Raw genomic sequence first — 15,000 nt, forward strand, 5'->3', positions numbered from 1 at the left:
AAACACAAAAATATGGATTGCCTTGTTCTCTCTCTCACACACACACACACACACACACACACACACACACACATTTTCTTTTGGTTCCTCACGCACGCTGCCTCACAATACCCCCAACCCCACCCCCCCACCCCCACACACACCCCAAAAAAGGTGGAAGACATGCGGACAGACAAAGCAAACACATGACATCTGTTCTTTTTTGTTGCCCATCATGTGTGGTGACAACAATAGCTCTGTGTGTGTGTGTGTGTGTGTGTGTGTGTGTGTGTGTGTTAGTTTGTGTGCGTACATGAGCGTGAGAAAGAACAGAGAGAGAAATGCATGTGCACGCCATGAAGGACACGCCTTAGTGTTTTCGAACACGTGTACACATTCATGAGAGCTTACAAGAAACGATTGTTGTTGCTTTTACCAAGTTTCAACATCCGCTCACTCGATTTTGTGAAGCGATTAATTATAGAAGATGGGGAAGTACACCATTAAACAGTTGAATGAATAAATGAATTAATCAGTTGATAACCAGGCCATGTCAGTTGCTCGTTTTCTGTAGCTGGCGTTGGACTTATTTTCGCTGGAGACAGTTTAACGGGTTGCGGAGATAGAAAAAAGACAATGACTGAAAGAAGCCGAACACGCGTTTGACAAAAACATAATATTTCATGCATGTGGTACTGAAGAATCTACATAGGCCATACCGTTGAAATAACTGTTCTGATTCGTCGTTTTTCCTGTTTTGGAATGTTTGTGGTATTTTGTTGTTGTTGTTGTTATTGTTGTTTGTTTTTCTTTTCACTCTTTCCCCAAAAGGTACCGACATCTATTATATTCTTTTCGTACATTATCTACACTAGTCTCCCTTTTTGTTGCTCAATGTAACGAATGTGCGCAATAGTTAATGGTCTTTGCTGAATGGGTTCGGGAGTTAATCGTTTGTTTTTGTTGGTGTTTATTTGTTCAAAGGAAAGTCAGTCCCTGTAGTTTGTGATCCCAGTTATTGTTGATGTCCATGATTATGATGATGATAATAGTAGCATCATGATCAATAACAATAGCCGCAGCAACAACAACAACAAGAATTATTTCGTCACTTTTGTATCGAGTTTCCTCCCCGTTTGTCAAACAGCTTATGAAGAACAGCATTTACAAGTATTGAACAAAGTTTCTTTTCTTCTGTGTTTGAAAATCAATATTAAAATATCCATGTGCATGCATTATTTCATTAGTGTTAATTTGAACTTTGGTAAAGTTCTCTTACACAATTTTCGTGTTTGTTTTTTTTTTGTTGTTGTTGTTGTTTTTCAACAGCTGTTGATGATAGATGTTCATAGTTTTATCGATGACTATACAGCGCATCTTCCTTGTTTTTGTTATCATCATCATCATCATCATTATTGTTATCATTGTTGTTGTTGTTATTGTTGTTGTAACTTTATCCTGTTATTATTGAATTGAACGTGTGAACGGATCTAGTGGATGTTGAGACGCATGAATCAGAATGAAGTAAACACAGCCCCGACCCTTTTTTTTTTTTTTTTTTTTTTTGTCGGCTTCAGCTGTGGTGGACGTTAATGCAGTATTGGTGTCGTGCCGGTCATCCATCATGCCTCCGTTTCCTATCAATCCCCATCCTTTCAGGCAGTATATCGATCAGCCGGGAGGTTGCTGGCGGTACTGATGTTAATCAACAACAAGAGTCATGAATGGGACCAGGAACAATGCACAGTGTTACTGCCTGAATTTGTAGCTCTGCAAAAATTGTCGCCCACGACACTTTTGGCAGGCCCCGTTCCTAAAAAAAACAAATTGTCGCCAACACGATATTTTGTCGACAGATTTTCTTTCTCTTCTGTCATTCCCAAATGTGTTGCAAGTTAGAAATCCATCTCCAGTGACGACTTGGGCTGGTCAGTTGCTTCAACTGTTTTATCCACTTGCAGTGGGCGATGTGGCAGCTATTCTCAAAAACCAGAGTTTTGCAACATCATGTGTGTGTGTGTGTGTGATTGTGTGTGTATGTGTGTGTGTTCGTGGTGTGTGTGTGTGTGTGTGTGTGTGTGTACGTGTGTGTGTGTGTGTATGTGTGTGTGTGTGTGTGTGTGTGTGAGTGCGAAGGGCGAGCGGGAGCGAAGACGCGATAATCCCAACAGATATACACTCATACTGCATACATACATACATACATACATACATACATACATAGAGGTTCTTCCGTCGGGATCGACGAGGACCATCTAGTCATCCTGGGGGTGGGTGGGTTGGGCTCTGTGGGTGCGCAGATGACTGGTCAGGCCCATCCGTGCCCGGAAGGTTCTGATGCAGTGTGGACAGGGGATGGTGGCGGCTGTCGGGGACTTGCTGGCACTGCTTTTCCTGGCCTGTCTGCGTTGTGCTGCTGCAGCGATTCTGTTGGCCTCACAGGATTTGGCGCCTTTGTGGACAGCTGAACGCCACTTTGGTCTGTCCATTGCATTCAGCTCCCATGTGTCGTGGCTGATGTTGTAGGCCTTCAGAGAAGCTTTCAGAGTGTCTTTGAAGCGCTTCTTTTGGCCTCCATGGGAGCGCTTGCCATGTTGGAGTTCGCCGTACAGCAGTTTCTTGGGGAGCCGGTGGTCTGGCATGCGAACTACATGGCCTGCCCAGCGCAGCTGGGCCTGCATCAAGATGGTGTAGATGCTGGGCAAGTTTGCACGAGTGAGCACCTCTGTGTCAGGGATCTTCTCTTGCCACTTTATGCCGAGAAGTTTTCTGAGGCTGGTGGTGTGGAAGTGGTTCAGCTTTTTGGCGTGGCGTTTGTAGACCGTCCATGATTCACATCCATAGAGCAGTGTGGTGAGAACTATGGCCTTGTATACTTTGAGCTTCGTCTCCAGGGTGATGCCTCTCCTGTTCCAAACGTTCTTATGGAGTCTGCCGAAGGCAGCGCTGGCTTTGGCGAGTCTGGCATTCACCTCGTCGTCGATGACAACTGTGCGAGAGAGTGTACTGCCCAGGTATGTGAACTTGTCCACCGCGTTCAGTCGTTGCCCGTTGATGAAGATGTTTGGTTCAACATACGGCTTTCCTGGAGCTGGCTGGTGCATCACCTCAGTCTTCTTTGTGCTGATTGTGAGGCCAAAGTTGTCACAGGCAGCAGAGAACTTGTCGACACTGTGTTGCATGTTAGCTTCGGAGGCAGCGTTGAGAGCGCAGTCATCAGCAAACAGGAAATCGTTGACAGTGTCTGTCCTCACCTTGGTTTTTGCTTGAAGCCTCCTGAGGTTGAAGTTTGAGCCATCTGTACGGTACCTGATGCCAATGCCTACGTCAGCATCTCTGAAGGCATCTGTCAGCATGGCTGAAAACATGCGACTGAACAGGGTGGGGGCAATAACACACCCTTGCTTGACTCCGTTGGAGAAAGGGAATGGTTCTGAAGTCTCTCCGTTGTCTTGGACTCGGGCCAGCATCCCATCATGTAGTTGCCGTATGATGGTGATGAACTTTCTGGGACATCCGTACTTCGCCATGATTCTCCAAAGGCCATCTCTGCTAACAGTATCGACGGCCTTGGTCAGGTCGACATAGGTGGAGTAAAGGTCGGCGTTCTGTTCCTGACACTTCTCCTGGAGCTGCCTGGCAGCAAAAACCATTTCGATAGTCCCGCGTTCTTTCCGGAAGCCACACTGGCTCTCTGGTAGGAGACCTTGCTCAAGGTGCGCTATGAGACGGTTGAGTAGCACTCTGGCCAGAGTCTTGCCTGCGATGGACAGCAGTGATATTCCACGATGGTTGTCACAGGCCTGACGATTTCCTTTGCGCTTGTACAGTTGTATGATGGAAGCGTCTTTGAAGTCCTGTGGAACTGCCTCATGCTGCCAGATGAGCTGGAACAGCTGATGAAGCTTCTCAGTCAGCGCCATACCACCTTCTTTGTAGACCTCAGTTGGGATGGAGTCTGAGCCAGGGGCTTTGCCATTGGATAGCAGACGGATAGCTTTCTGGGTCTCCTCCAAAGTTGGAATGGCATCCAACGACTCACTGACTGGCACCTGGGGGAGTCGGTCGATGGCTTCATCATTGATGGTGGAAGGGCGGTTCAGTACACTGTCAAAGTGTTCAGCCCATCTCTCAAGGATCCCGTCCTTGTCAGTGATTAGGGTAGAACCACCAGCACAGGAGTGGAGCAGATCCGGAGGTGGTGGGACCGTAGACTTCTTTCAGGCCGTTATAGAAGTTCTTCATGTCGTTCCTGTCTGCAAAGCCCTGGATCTCATCAGCTTTGTTGCTCAACCAGGAATCCTGCATCTGCCACAGCTTCAGCTGGATGGTGCTGCGTGCGCTCTTCAGTATGTCTTTCTTTGACTGTGACTTGGGATCTTCAATGTGGGCTCTGTAGGCTTGGCGTTTGTCTTCCAGCAGCTGCTTGATCTCAGTGCAGTTCTCATCAAACCAGTCTTTGTGCTTCCTGGCAGAAGGCCCCAGGCACTCCATGGCAGTGTTGTACACCGTCTCAAGCAGTGCGCCCCATGCTGCCTCCACATTCTGGTTGTCCAGCACGGTGGACTCAAGGCGTTCCTCCGGGTGTCAGCAAAGCTCTGCTTGATGTTGCCTAGCTCCAGCTTGTTGACATTCAGGCGTTTGCGCGCTTTCTGTGCCCTGAGGCCGTCTCTTGGGCTGGATGCGGAGGTTGAGTTTGGAGACGATAAGGCGGTGGTCTGTCCAGCACTCGGCGCCGCACATGGCCCTCGTGACTCGTACGTCCTGCCTGTCCCTCTTCCTGACGATGACAAAGTCGATCAGATGCCAATGCCCAGAGCGAGGATGCATCCATGACGTCCTGTTACGGGTAGGGAGGCAGAAGACGGTGTTTGTGATAAGAAGGTCGTGCTCGGCACATGTCTGGAGAAGTATTTGACCATTGCTGTTACAGTTGCCAACCCCATGCTTCCCAATCACGCCTTCCAAGAAGGTGCTGTCACAGCCAACTCTCGCGTTAAAGTCAACAAGAATGATGAGCTTGTCTGCGTTGGGAACAGTGGTGATGACAGCGTTCAGGTCCTCGTAGAACTTGTCCTTGATCTCTTCCGGGTTGGTCATGGTGGGCGCGTAGGCGCTGACAATGGTGGTAAACTTCTTCCCGTTGCATAAAGGGAGTTTCATCGTCATCAGGCGATCGTTCACTCCTTTTGGGGGGCCAGCCAGCTTGCCAACTAGGGTTGTCTTCACTGCAAGGCCAACTCCAGCCTCACGTCTCTCTTCAGGTCCGCGACCACTCCAAAAGAAGGTGTAGCCTGCGCCTCGCTCACAAAGTTCGCCTTCTTCTGTCAGTCTGGTCTCACTTAAGGCAGCGATGTCGATGTTGTTACCTGGCTAGTTCACTCGACAATGAGTGCTGTGCGTCTCTGTGGTCTGTCTGAGTCGCCTATGTCCAGAAGCGTACGCACGTTCCATGTGGCAATGGTCAATCGGGTGCTCCTTGTTTTCTTCTTTCCTTCCTTTGTGTGTCGACCGCTTCAGTAGGGTCCCCGTCAGCCGCGGTATGCTGACTAGGGTGGTGTGGAGCAGGCAATGTTTAGGGCACCTTTTCTAGCCCCTTCCTCATGCCATGGAGGTGAGCAGTGCTGTCCTGAAGAGGGCTGCTCAGTCGCTCAGGGGGCTGCCGATCTCCACCGCTGCTCCAGTCGGTGAAAAACGAAACGACCCGATGACCTGAGCCGCCTGTGTGCAGGTCCGCGGCTACGACTGCCAGTGTACCCACACCTGTCGCTTCGTCGGTCGCCTGTCTCCACAGGGCTTGGGGTAAATGATGGTATGGGATGAAGGTTTCAGTTCAGTTTCAGTAGCTCAAGGAGGCGTCACTGCGTTCGGACTGCGTTGGGATGAAGGATGACTGATGACTTGCGCGATGACTTTGTTTATAGTGAGGAGGAGTTGCGCACCGTCAACATCACTCTCTTGTCCGAGACCGTCTGTATCCAGTGGCAAGACGAGGCCAATACGACTGGAGATGGAAACGGATGCAGTGGATGACCAGGATGTCCTATGTGCCTCATCCTGCCCTAAGCACTCCACAGCGCTCTGCTGCAACCGCCTTCCTCTCCGTTGAACCATGAAGGTTTCTTCCGCAGAGTCCGCCGGATCCAGTCTTCACATGCTTGGGTAGACAAGCCCTAACTCACCGAGGGTTTGAGACTCGTCAGCTACCCTCACCTAGTTTAGCCATCCTGTCAAAGCCGTTGCCCGGGGATTGGGCGCTGCCGCATGCTAGGAGCTTCTAGGACCCATAGGTGAGAGCTGGGTGCCGGTGGGGACCAATAGCGGACGAACCACTCCCGGAAGAGCGTGACAAGCCCCCCCCTCTAGAGGTACTACTCCTCCCGTGCACCCCCTAACCCCCACATACATACATACATACATACAGAAACACAGACACAGAGAGAGAGAGAGAGAGAGAGAGAAACATCCACAGAGAGAGAGACAGACAGACAGACAACCAGAGACAGTGATACATGCATTAAAGTAAGAGAAAGTGATATTGTTTAGACAAGACTGGTACAGAAACGAACTCAGCCCAACAGTTCATTCTTCAGATACAACGAATGTCATAAAATGGGGACAAATAATTACATTTCTGGCGACAATTTTGGCAAACGGCAAGTTTGAGCGTAACAGTGCAAGGCTTCTCCAACAGCACTCCGTGCTGGTGCCTCTTCGTACCTTCTTCCGTCCATTCATCACTTGTTTTATTGCTCTGTTTTTTTGGCTGCCCTTGCCTTGGTTTGGATTTCGGAAAGCTTTTTTTCCAAAGAGGAAAATACACACACAGAAGTTGAAGCTGTTAGTTAGCTCAGCGTTTTAGAATGTGTTCATGTCGTCATTCTGCCTGTTTCTTTCTGTATATTATGTTTCTCTAATCGTATTCTGTCTGTCTATCTGGCTGTCCGTCTTTCTCCATGTCTGTGTATGTCCTCTCTCTCTCTCTCTCTCTCTCTCTTTGTTCTTCCGTGCGCAGAAATGTTATTCTCACGAACTGTTCAGTAGACTGATTATAACAGGATTTTGTTTTTGTTTTTTGTTTTTTTGTTATTGTTGGGTTTTGTTTTGTTTGTTTTTTGTTGTTGTTGTTTGTTTGTTTGTTTTTTTTTGGGGGGGGGGCTGGAGAGGGGCGGGGGGCACTAGCAGAAAAGTAATGTTCTTAAATGTGCTGGAGAAAAATATGTCATTGGCATTTGACCTCATTGTTTCGAAGAAAAAGAAGAAGAAAAATCACCGAAAAGTTGCACTTTTATGCCAAGAAATGGGTTGACCGGCAAAACGTTGATGATTCTGACTTCAGGATGTGACATCAGCTGAGTCCAAAGAGTTTCTTCCATAGTTTTCACTTCAGTCAAGGCCAAGGTCACGGGCGGATAGACGGGAGGGGGACTTTTTGCACAATTCTCAGCTCTGTTGAAAACAACCCAGTCCTCATGCTTCCCTCCTTGTGTCTTTGTTGTTGTTGTTGTTTTGCTGGGATGACGTCTGTGATTCGGACGTACAGGCACACCTTGAGTCGTCAAAATGTGTTTTAATTTTGGCCATTTGCGTACACCCGCTGCACATTTCATTTACAACAAATCGAACAAGACGGAGGTGGATGTGAAGTTTGATATTTGCCGTTATTCGATCATCAATGTCACGTTGGTGTAGCTTTTAGTACCCGTTTCCAGTAACGTGTCAACCAGTACCCTTAATTCTGATTTCCACGGGTTAGCAGGTAACAGGTCTATTGGTGAGATCTGTCCTGTGGAAGGTTTTACAAAGTCGATAGATTCATTCTGTGAGGCAACTGACTACGACCACTGTCCGTAAACAGGGGTGGTTTTTGTTGTTGTTGTTGTTTTTCATAGTTAGACTATGTTGTATTGCAAGACACTGCTTGGAGCACCGGCAGCAAAATTTAACCGAATGAATCTGCGGTCATATTCATCTAATAAGGTGCACTGTTGTCGTTCCAACAAATAAAGTAAGACAGAATAAGTATTTAATGAAAGGGAAATGAAATACACGCATGCGGGAAAATATACGCAGAGGAGTCCACGTCAAAAATATGTGGGAGCTGGTCGGATATATTTCCCCATGATCGGTGATTTGTATTCATGGTCGAAAATGGTGTCATCGTAAATCTCCCAAATCGCTAACAAGTATTACTATCATACGTGTCATGTATCGTCATAAGCCTGCACGAGCCACACCATCGTCAGCTTCATATGTATGCATCATAAAAGCCTTGTATATTGTCATAAGCCTCGGCATCATAAAGCCATCTATCATAATGAGCCTACTGCTTTGTCGTAACCCTATCCTTTCATGAGTATTGAACAACATCGTAATCCTTTCACTATATTAGAAGCTTACTTCGCTGAACTTGATTTATCGTTCGAGAACATAAGTGAATATTGATAAGATTGTATTCTGTGTAGTATGATACACCTATTCAGAAAAACTATCCTTACGAGGAGAACAAACATTGTAATCATTTTACCGCTTTCGGCATATAGATTTACTGTTTACGTAAGAAAATAGTAATTGGAAAAAAGAAACAAAAGAAAAAAAAAAAAGAAAAAAAACCCACGAGAACAAAAGTTTACATATTTATGTTTTTTATCTTAAAAAGCTTATGCTCCGCTTAAGATTAGTTATACATCCTTCTTGTATTCTTGTAGTCAGATTAAGCTCTTCTTTACAGCTTGAAATAAACCGCAGACTTAAAATCGATAAACAGAAATCCGTTTTGGAGGTATTTGCCTATTCATAACCTTTTCTGACACATGTCAAAAACAGTATATAACGATAATCACTTACACTTTGTAATGCTCAACAAAAACACTGCTCTGCGAATATGGTCGTACACTTTTTTTTAATATATGAAAGTATCACTCTTCCTGAAATCGGTTCTCAGGTAGTTAAATGATTCAGTGATGTCTGTTGATTCCGAACTAAATCTAAACTTTAATTTGGTCTTTCGTTTACCGCTTGGAACTAATGTGAATCTAGATAAAGCAGCAACAAGTAGGAATTATTCAACAAACAAGCACAGCAGGCCAACTTTTGCTCTTTTGGACCAGTGCAACTTTAGAAACAAGAGCCCCCGACTTTACTTCAATCAATTGCTGCTTTGCACTTTCCATCAACTTGCTTTCGAGGAAATTAGAGCTTAAATAGAAACAAATCGAAAAACCACCCCCAGCTTGGAATAGAAAACCCAAGTCTTAGTTTTCGAGACATTATCCTTTCATTCAGAAGTACAGAATGCGTTGAAAATAAAAGATTACAAGAATAGTTTCGCCCGTATTTCGCCTACACCTATGAACTCAAAATGTTTATAGCTGTATTTTTCCCCCCGTTTCTTTTTAATGCAGAATGTTGTGACGCAGGCATCCTATATGGTGTCGTGTGTATTGATAGTTTTATTTATCAGTCTCTCATTTCCGAATGTAGTGTGAATCCACATTTCATAACCAATAAAGTTTATGTTTTGGATACTGGCCTGTGTCTCACTTTTGTCTCCGACACACTTTTGTCTCGCTCTCTCTCTCTCTCTCTCTTTCTCTAGCCTCACTCTATCTCCCACTCTCTCTCTCCCTCTCTCTTTCTATCTCTCCTTCCCTCCTCCCTCTCTCTGCCTGTCGTTTTTTCTCTCCCTTCTTCGTCCACCAACCCATCCACCTTTCTCTTCCTGCCCTCTTGACCCCAGGACCCCTCTACACACACGACCTTCTCCGCAGTTCTCGGCCAGTACTAGCGTGAGTGCATCGGCGCGTGCGTGGTGCATCCATGGGTCCGGACTGCACGTGTTTTGCTGCCCTTCCGCTCTCTGTACTGCTGTCACGGAGATGTACGAACAGTAATTGTATTCAATGGCTGATGTCCGTGTCCTTCCTGCTTGGCCTTTCCGGTAATCAGACACTTGTTTCTCCCATGACGTGTTTCGTTGTTGTGAGTTGTTGTTTTTCCGGAAGCAGTTGCTCAGACTATTTGTCCGAATTCGTGGTGTGCTGGGATTAGGTGAGAGGTGAGGGTGGGGGTGTGAGCGGGGAGTAGGGTAGGAGAGGGTGTGCAGAAGAGGGGGCGCATGTGGTCAACCAACTGAGGCAATGGTGGTTTTATTTAATCCAGATTGAGTTTCCGGTTCTCAAGGAGGCGTCACTGCGTTCAGACAAATCCAAATACTCTGGACCACATCTGCTAGGAAGATGCCTAATCAGCAGCGTAACCCAACGCGCTAGTCAGGCTTTGAGTGCATGCACATATACTTGTGTGCCTATCAGAGTGGATTTCTTCTTCAGAATTGTGCCAGAAGACAACGCTTTTGTTGCCATGGGTTCTTTTTCAGTGCGTGCAGCACACGGGACCTCGGTTTATCGTCTCATCCGGATGATAAGACGCTCAGTTTGATTTTCCAGTCAAATGTGGGAGAAAGGGCGAGACCGGGATTCAAACCCAGACCCTCTCAGACACTGTACTGGCAGATAAGTGTCTTAACCATTCTGCCGCCACCTTCTTCCTCAGTCTAGATGAATTTCTTGGAAGAACCGCCTGGACATTTGAAGAATATTTGAAGAAGGTTGTTACAACCACTGTTTATCGTTTTATTTTACCCCTGTAAATGAGTTTCTTTTTCTTTTATTTTGTTTTTGAACATGGGAAAACATGTTGACAAGAACAGTTATACTACTGATTATCATTTATTTTACGCCTGTAAATGAGTTTCTTTTTCTTTTATTTTGTTTTTAAACATGGGAAAACATGTTGACACGAACAGTTGTTTGTATACGTCCCAGTCACCAAAGTAACACACTGATCAAACTTTTTGTTTTTAGTTTTTGGTCTAGATTTCCATTTAGGTATACAGTGCCTCCTTGAAAAAAAAATCAGGGAAATAATCGAGTTGTTTTCATTAGGTTTTGAAATATCCAGTCATTTAGCCCAAGCCCTATTTATAAACATGCGCAGTAACATGAGAAAACTCATTCGGTAGAAAAAAAAATATATATATCGGGTAAAGAGAACTGCTGACCTATCCAGACTATGAAGATTTTTTGTTCTTGTTCTTTCCCGAATACAATGGTGTAATGCATACAGTAATGTATGGCTTTGTGTCGTCGCATCAATCTGAAGCTGAAATTGAAAGAAAATATTTTCGATCCCTTCATACGTCATGTAATTGAGACCACACACGTGTGCACGTAGGTGGTCATAGGCACATGATTGATTCACGCTCTCCCAGGGAGAGCAGCCCAAACCCCACGCGGAGAATCTAAAAAAAAAAAAAAAGCACACACAAAATAACAGAAAATGAAAAGGGGCCATTGCTATACTGAAAAAAATGATGAATGGTGAGAGCGGATGTGAAGTGAAATGGATTTGACCTGAGAATGCGGATGCCAAGGCTGGGGAGTAGGGGGTAGGAGAGGGTGTGCAGAAGAGGGGGTGCATGTGGTCAACCAACTGAGGCAATGGTGGTTTTATTTAATCCAGATTGAGTTTCCGGTTCTCAAGGAGGCGTCACTGCGTTCAGACAAATCCAAATACTCTGGACCACATCTGCTAGGAAGATGCCTAATCAGCAGCGTAACCCAACGCGCTAGTCAGGCTTTGAGTGCATGCACATATACTTGTGTGCCTATCAGAGTGGATTTCTTCTTCAGAATTGTGCCAGAAGACAACGCTTTTGTTGCCATGGGTTCTTTTTCAGTGCGTGCAGCACACGGGACCTCGGTTTATCGTCTCATCCGGATGATAAGACGCTCAGTTTGATTTTCCAGTCAAATGTGGGAGAAAGGGCGAGACCGGGATTCAAACCCAGACCCTCTCAGACACTGTACTGGCAGATAAGTGTCTTAACCATTCTGCCGCCACCTTCTTCCTCAGTCTAGATGAATTTCTTGGAAGAACCGCCTGGACATTTGAAGAATATTTGAAGAAGGTTGTTACAACCACTGTTTATCGTTTTATTTTACCCCTGTAAATGAGTTTCTTTTTCTTTTATTTTGTTTTTGAACATCGGGAAAGCATGTTGACAAGAACAGTTATACTACTGATTATCATTTATTTTACGCCTGTAAATGAGTTTCTTTTTCTTTTATTTTGTTTTTAAACATGGGAAAACATGTTGACACGAACAGTTGTTTGTATACGTCCCAGTCACCAAAGTAACACACTGATCAAACTTTTTTTTTAGTTTTTGGTCTAGATTTCCATTTAGGTATACAGTGCCTCCTTGAAAAAAAAATCAGGGAAATAATCGAGTTGTTTTCATTAGGTTTTGAAATATCCAGTCATGTAGCCCAAGCCCTATTGATAAACATGCGCAGTAACATGAGAAAACTCATTCGGTAGAAAAAAAAATATATATATCGGGTAAAGAGAACTGCTGACCTATCCAGACTATGAAGATTTTTTGTTCTTGTTCTTTCCCGAATACAATGGTGTAATGCATACAGTAATGTATGGCTTTGTGTCGTCGCATCAATCTGAAGCTGAAATTGAAAGAAAATATTTTCGATCCCTTCATACGTCATGTAATTGAGACCACACACGTGTGCACGTAGGTGGTCATAGGCACATGATTGATTCACGCTCTCCCAGGGAGAGCAGCCCAAACCCCACGCGGAGAATCTAAAAAAAAAAAAAAAGCACACACAAAATAACAGAAAATGAAAAGGGGCAATTGCGAAACTGAAAAAAAGATGAATGGTGAGAGGGGATGTGAAGTGAAATGGATTTCACCTGAGAATGCCGGATGCCAAGGCTGGATGAAAATGCAGTTTACGAAGAGCACGTGCTTCGATCACACGTGCTTGGGAGTGGTCGAGGAGAGTAGGTGAGACCCAGGGGTGTGAGGAGGGGGCGGGGGGGGGGTAGCGTAAAATCTTGCGCTGGGCTTTGGCTCAGTCAGTTGTGTTCTTACCTTATTCAGCAGCACTCTCCTTGAAACTGTGCTGATCTGACTGCGTCGTCCTTCAGATGAACTTGTCACGTTGGTGGTGGTTTGTGTGGGTGCACACTTTCTGAACATATGCCCGAACTGTATCTGTTTAATTTCATCTCTGTAAATTTCTTAGTTTTGTTTTGCCGAACTGATGTCTGCTGAATACGTCTGAAAAGTCTCAGCTACCTCCCCCAACACACCAACACCCCACCCTCACACAGACACACAGACACACACACACACACACACACACACACACACACACACACACACACACACACACACATGCCCACCCGTCCCCCCACAATTCTGTTTGTATCGGTGGGTTGGCTGATAGTTGTTTTCAACTGAAATGATCACCATTATTGAAATTTTGAATCTCTCCATTGAATAGCATTTCTAGTGGAGTGATGGCCTAGAGGTAACGCGTCCGCCTAGGAAGCGAGAGAATCTGAGCGCGCTGGTTCGAATCACGGCTCAGCTGTCGATATTTTCTCCCCCTCCACTAGACCTTGAGTGGTGGTCTGGACGCTAGTCATTCGGATGAGACGATATACCGAGGTCTCGTGTGCAGCATGCACTTAGCGCACGTAAAAAGAACCCACGGCAACAAAAGGGTTGTCCCTGGCAAAATTCTGTAGAAAAATCCACTTCGATACGAAAAACAAATAAAACTGCACGCAGAAAAATATACAAAAAAAATGGGTGGCGCTGTAGTATAGCGACGCGCTCTCCCTGGGGAGAGCAGCCCGAATTTCACACAGAGAAATCTGTTGTGATAAAAAGAAATGCAAATACAAACAAACACAAATACAAATTTTAACGCTTTATTGTCATTCACCCTCCGGAATGAAGAATAATTTGGGGTGTGATTGAACTGAATGAAATAATTTTTTTTTCCAATGAGGCGCACAAGATATGTACACACCAAAAGACACCCCCCCCCCCCTCATCCCCCAAAACCAAATAAAGGCTTTAATTAGGAGAAGAAACTATGGAAAAGCAACAAATTGATTGTAAAAAGAATTGGAAAATTGTGAAGATATTTTCTGTTTGCGTATACTTTTTTGTTATTGTGAAAAGACTCTTTTTGTGCTCTTTGTTATATTCAGGCGCACTGAAACAACCTTTTGAATTTTTTTTTAATCTATAGCATTGTGGAAGATAACGTTTGTATCACTACAAGAATAGAAATGTGAGTGGTTGTAGACTATCCGCAAACACATGTTTTGTTTCTTCTGTGATCCCCAGTAATATGTTGGACTGTAAATTATCATGTCGGTGGGTCATTTGTATTAAACCGAAAACCCTCTTCCTCTTAACGCTTACGTCTTCTTTTTTCGGCAATAAAATCATGAAAGGTCACTCGCCAAATGCAAAACGGAAGGGGGAAATGTGTTCTTAACTGGAGGGGATGGGGGAGGAGGGGATGGAGTGGGGGAACAGGTCAAGTCTGATCATATCATCTTACTGATGATTGATGCAATGTGTGCAGCCCACATAGGCGGGAAAATGGGGTGTCGTTAGCTCATGGATTTTTTTTTCTCTCCCGTATTCTTTTCTCCTAGAGTCGATGGTTCGTTTCTCCCAGCCTGACTGAAATAGCTGACGGATTTTCAGGAATTACCACCCACATTTACTTTCCGAAATAAAGAAGAAAAAAAATGCCTTCTAATACCAGCTATAGTGAATGACGTATGTAGGTTAAGGTGAAAGTTCGAAGGTGAAAGTTTGGAGAGGGACTCTTCGCCTGCTTTTCCTCACACTGACATGCGCACATACAACAAATAAATATGAATCTGATACACACACACACACACACACACACACACACACATTTTGGATTTGGTGTAAAAGTCTGCTTTGATGTTTAATCTAGTTAAGATACGAGGTACATTGTGTGTGTGTGTGTTGTGTGTGTCTGTCTGTGAGTGTGTGTGTGTTGTGTGTGTGTGTTTGCGAGAGTGTGTGTCTGTGTCCGTGTGGCTGTGTCTGTATGTGTGTGAGCGCACACGTCGGGTGCTTTTGTTTCAATCCCCTCCCCC

At 45.0% G+C, this 15,000-nt stretch overlaps 1 protein-coding gene across 1 annotated transcript in view; it reads left to right on the forward strand.

The window, feature by feature from the left end:
* LOC143286664 (synaptotagmin-17-like) overlaps positions 1-15,000 on the forward strand; it is a 53,546-nt gene that overhangs the window by 948 nt on the left and 37,598 nt on the right. The window lies entirely within an intron of this gene.

Source organism: Babylonia areolata, chromosome 1 (genome assembly GCF_041734735.1).
Source record: "Babylonia areolata isolate BAREFJ2019XMU chromosome 1, ASM4173473v1, whole genome shotgun sequence".
Taxonomy (NCBI): Eukaryota; Metazoa; Mollusca; class Gastropoda; order Neogastropoda; family Buccinidae; genus Babylonia; species Babylonia areolata.